This window comes from Myripristis murdjan, chromosome 8, assembly GCF_902150065.1.
Source record: "Myripristis murdjan chromosome 8, fMyrMur1.1, whole genome shotgun sequence".
Taxonomy (NCBI): Eukaryota; Metazoa; Chordata; class Actinopteri; order Holocentriformes; family Holocentridae; genus Myripristis; species Myripristis murdjan.
In genome coordinates this window covers 35457657-35463257 of record NC_043987.1, presented here as the reverse complement: position 1 = coordinate 35463257, position 5601 = coordinate 35457657, and the positions used below count along the sequence as shown (strand labels likewise).

At 43.0% G+C, this 5601-nt stretch overlaps 1 long non-coding RNA gene across 1 annotated transcript; it reads right to left on the bottom strand.

Moving 5' to 3' along the window:
• Nucleotides 1-460: 460 nt before the first annotated feature.
• On the bottom strand, nucleotides 461-3889 carry LOC115363610 (uncharacterized). Its single transcript, XR_003928603.1, has 3 exons — nucleotides 3783-3889; nucleotides 826-883; nucleotides 461-633 (listed from the first exon to the last, which is right to left on the bottom strand). It is a non-coding gene; the product is annotated as an uncharacterized LOC115363610 (long non-coding RNA).
• Between the last annotated feature and the right edge of the window lie 1712 nt (nucleotides 3890-5601).

Genomic DNA, 5601 nt, shown 5'->3' with positions numbered 1-5601 from the left:
CAACAGAGAGAGCTGCACCAGTGACCAGGCCGCCCACGGCGCCCGCAGGAGCAAGGGCACTAGCACTCATGTGAGCACGTGAGGAATACCAAAAGATGAAGATTGAATCAGGATTGGCCAGTTTTTTGGTCAGTTCAGTCACCTTGGGAAGTGACTTGAAGTTGTCATTCCACTTCAGCCCACTATGTTTTGCCAGTGCCTTTACAATGCTGTCCAACACATATTCTTCTACAGCCTTTTCTTCGCTCTGTCCTCTGCTTTCCAGTGACTTCAGATGAGATCTGATTTTTGCTTCATGCTCATTGAGCTTCTCAGCAGCATCAGTTGCTTTTCTGCATGTGCCACTTGAATTGATATATTTCCCAGTGTCTGAACCCAGACTGGTAGCAGCACCAAGTCCTGCCAAAAGAGGGGCCTTAACACCTCCTGTGAGGGCAGTTGGTGTCCCTGCACTGAGCAGAGACAAAGAGCCTCCAACATCGTCACTGGTCGTAGCGGTCTTCCTGATGTCCTCCAGCTCAGAGGCCAGCTCCTCCAGTGTCTGTGCACACTCTATTTGTTGGTCCAGGCAGGAGTTGATCTCCGTTATGAGTTCTTCTGCGATCTCCATGGTGTCAGCTGGAGGGCGGAGCTCTGCAAGAACATCAGATAATATTGACTGATTGATTGATTGATTGATTGATTGATTGATTGATTTTCAGAGTGGGGATTTCTTTCTTTATTTTGTCTTTGACCTGCATGTAAAGAAAGAAGCAAGTATTTCAAACTGGTACATGGTGTTCAGCCTTCTCATGAATCCAGTCAGGACTGGATTAGTTTGCTTACAGGGAAGTCTGTGTCTTTGAAGCGTGTTGAGGTTTAGTCCGTCTTGTCTTCCTTCACCCTGTGAGACCAGAACCATCACAGAGTCACCAGCACACTCTCATTCTTTACAACTACAGTTTACTGAACCTTCTGACAAATAAATAAAAAGAAATAAAACTCTATATGAGTTCATATATATGAGTTTTGTTTTGTATCATGTTTGATATGTCCAGAATTTGTTGCAATTAAAAAAAAAAAAAAAAAAAAAAAAAATATATATATATATATATATATATAGAGAATCTAACATTTTTAACCCCTTAAATTCTGAGTTTCCTCTCAAATTTTCTATAATTTCTCAAAAGTAAGACATTTTTCCCCCATATTGTCCAGCAGCACCACACAGCATCTGTGTCTGTTACACTGAAGCTACATCGCCATGACATCACATCACTTCAACTTTTTCACAGTTACCATGGTGACTGCCTACTGTATAGGAGTTACCATGGTGACAGCCTGTTCTGAAGGAGTTACCATGGCCACAGCCTTTTGTAGTGGTAAATCTCCACCACAGTTACCACGGTTACCATGGTTACCACAGTCTACATCCATGCTGATGCTGCACTTTAACAACAATAACAATAACAATAATCATACTAAATAAAAAGCTATACCTGACAGAGGTCAGTGTGAGCTGGTACAATCAGCGTTACTTTTAAAATATATTCCACAACAGATTACTGAATATTTTATATTTATGCCTTATATATCTTTATTTTAGATTATATTACAAAAGAGTATCCTTGATATGAGGAATAGCCTATATAATAGTGGTATAAGTGGTGTCCTGTATCCTATAATATCTGCTGGAGAAAACTGGTGCACAATATGATCGATATGAACACCTTTGGATTAATATCTTTGTGTTAGACAAATACTGCACAAGGCCAAACCAGTGGACCGAAAAACAGGAAACGGAGCCCAATGCTGGGAATGTTCTGAACACACACACACACACACACACACTTCTTGGTGAGACCTTCATGGGAACACTGGTGCACACTGACATACTGTGGTTTGGCTGGACAGACCGGCTCTATATAAACGGATGCCTGTAAGAACCAGCAGGGCGGCGCCAGCGGGTTCCATGCGTGCTGCGTGTCTCTGATAAAAAAAAAAAAAAATAAAAAAAAGTCCTGTGAGGCTGCAGACGGCGTCTGACTCTGATTTCTCCCTCAACAAGGTGGTGAACTCCTGTACTAATCAAGTAAACTTTCAAATCAGGGTCAGCTGGACTGGACAGCAGGTTGTTGAAGACGTTTCTCTCCTCCCAGAAGCTTTTTCAGTTCTGACTACAGTTCTCATCGGGCCTGAAAATGAAGACCCGACCCGACCCGGGCCCGACTGGGCCAGCCCAAGGCCTGACCCGACCCGACTAATTAGCCGAACTTTAGGCCTGACAGCCCGATAAAGCCCGAAAAAAATAAATAAATAAATAAAAAATCGCCAAATTCGCCATTATTTAGCAGAGCCGGTCGGCCGCGGCACCGGGGCACCATCAGTCGGTATCAGGCGGGCCGGCTGCGGCACCGGCCAGCATCAGGCAGCTCACCTGTCAGATCCGGCAGACCTGACGGGTGGCCGACTGATGGTGCCGCGGCATGCGCGGGTCAATACGGTAGTCTAGAAAACTGGAGATTTTTTTTTTTTTTTCTCGTGCGCCCCCAAGTAGATTGCGCCCTGGGCAGTTGCACTGCCCATAGCAGAAACCGTCCCTGCTGCCGAGTCTGCCAGCACAGCGGGATGCTGCTGCAACTCTCTCTCACTTGTTTGAAAGTTTAGCCTCCAAATCCAATCCAGTCTCTCACTCTCTCCACCAGTCACATAAAAATGAAACGTCATAATCAATAACACAACACATAATTCTATTTTTTTATTTACAAAAAAAAAAAAACAAAAAAAAACAATCCCCCACAGAACCCGAAGCCCGACCTGCCCAATTCACGTAAATTTTAGGCCCGACCCGACCCGAAAATGTCGGGTCGGGTCGGGTCGGGTTCGGGCAGAATATGAGAACTCTAGTTCTGACCGACTGGCAGGGACTCCCAGGTGTCTCACCTGTGTGGGCTCGCTGTCAGGGTCACTGATTGACTGTTTACGTCCTCGGGAACCTCCTACCAAGTCCAGTTGACCTTGGTTTGAACTTTTACTTAAATATCAGGACCTGAATCTCCACAGACATATTCTGTAATAATCCTAATAATCCTATAATAATCCTGTAATATTTGTCTTTCTAAAATTAATGGAAAAACACCATAATTTCAAAAGCATGTACACATTACAGTAAAATTAACAGTGTTTTTTGTAAATCATAGGTTTCACCCCGTGTCCATTTTAATTTACAGTATAAAACCTTTCTGCAAAAATATACTGTAAACCACAAATATAGCTTATGCTGTAGTCCACCATAAACAGGTTTATATTAGAACTTTTATTTTTAAAGAAAGTTACAGTGCACAGGTTTACAGTAAATCTGTTTTTGTCGTAGTAATTTATCATAACGGAACAACAGTTTTTGACCGTGAAATTTACAGTTCCATCCCAAATATTGTTGCTGTATTTTTTACAGTGAAGTTCCGGAAACCACAGCTGACAGTATTTCACTGTAAATGTCCCAGATTTTTTTTTTTTTTTTTTTTACTACAGTGTACACAGATAGTATTTACTGTAGATGTGTGTGTGTGTGTGTGTGTGTGTGTGTGTGTGTGTGTGTAACCCTGCTCACAGGGAACGTGTGCATCTCATGAACTTCAGAGCAAATACAACAAAACCAAACAAAGTAATCTTTTCATGTGATCTGTTCAGAATACCACCAGTTTAAACTGGAATGGAATCCAGTTGCTCATGGTTTGTACTTTAACTGTGATTCCTGCTGTAAATAAAACAAACAAAAGTGTGAATTAGTCTGGTCATCTTACCTGTTTCACAGTGACGTGAGGTCAGGTGTGTCGTCCGAGGCTCTCTCCTTCAGTAACGGAGGTTTTATGGAGCAGAGATGAAGGTGGCGGCGGGACCCCGACTCTCCAAAAGAGAGAGACAACAAAAAGAGAAGAAAGAGGAAGAGTGTGTGTGCACAGCCGGCTGCAGGAAGATCTGGACTCTCTCCAGTGACACAGGATCAGCAGCTGCTCCTCCCCACTGCAAGAGAGGAATGATGATGATGATTCATTCAAACTTTATTTATACTCGGAGGAATCCGCCCCCTAAACTGGTGTAATAACCTTTACTGAGCTGCAGTTTCTTCTAAACCATGTGATTTCCTGATGCTCCCTGTTGGTATCTGAGTGGGTGGGGGTCAGCACACAGAGGCATCTTTCATTCTGCCTGCAGCCACTACTAAACCATTGTGTCTCATATGTTGTGAAACTGTGGCGATGATAAAGTGGCACTGTTAAGCATCACTATGAGACCAAACAGGGGTTGTTTGAGGAAACATACCCACAGAAGACCACGATGAAATAGAAATGTGCATACATCATTGATTTTATTGACATCAGAGTTCACTATTTAGACCAGGGCCACTCAGCTTCAGACGGCTCAGGGGCCACGCAGCAAAACTCAGCTGGGTCCAAGGGCCTCAAGCTAAACATGTCTGACCTGTTTTGGACGTTTAAACTATAATTTGGTCACAGGCTACATGACGAGTCTAAAAATGAATGAAATATACAGAAAACAGCTCCATTTCCATCCAAGACCAAAGCTCACTGAATAAAAGACTGTCCTGCAGTGATCGATGATACGATACGATAAGATGCTATACGATACAATATGATACAACTTTATTGTCAGCTTACACTGAAATTTGTTTTGCCTCCATGGCATCAGCGTTCACAATACAGTACAAACAGGTCAAAACTGGTTACAGACAAAACATTGCAGTACATTACAAGACAGACGATGGACAGGACAGGACACTGGAGCAGAACAAGCAAAACACCAAACCTCTCCTCTGAATCATCGATGTTGGTTTAAAAGCAGGACAGACTGGTATACAAAAGAGTTCTTTAGTCTGTTTTTCTTAAATTTCGGGACTCTGAACCGCCTCATGGATGGCAATAGTTGATATTCTCCATTTAAAACATGTAAGGGGTCCGAAGAGATACTGTTTGCCAGTCTAAGCATGCTCTTAGTGTGGGCTTCTTTGAAAGAATGTAGCACAGCCTCAACAGGCCTACCAGTACTTTTAGCACAGATCTTAATTTGGCTATACAGTTTGTTCTTATGGGTTATTGATAGGCTGTTAAACCAGGCCGTGCTACAGTACAACAACACAGTTTGGACGACAGAGGTGTAAAAGAGAGACAAGATCTTACTGCTAGCACCAAACGATCTAAGTCTTCGTAGGCAGTAAATACGCTGCTGGATCCTCTTACAAATGTACTCAATATGTGAGGACCATGATAGAGTGGTGTCTAATTATTTCCTCAGTCTTATCAGTGTTGATAATCAGATGGCTTTTATCACACCACCCCACCAACCGATCAACGCTACACTGATACTGTCTCGGGTCATCACTGTCAGACATCAGAGAAATTAGAGTAGAATCATCTGAGTATTTCAGAAGAAACTGGTTTGACTCACAGGTGTTACAGTCTGTCGTGTAAAGGCGAGCTGATGCACCCCTGGGGTGCACCGACTCTGGTCCTGATGGGAGAGGAGAGTGTCTTGTTTATCTTTACATACTGAGTTCTGTCAGTGAGAAATGTGTGATAAAACCGGACAACAAAAGGATTTATG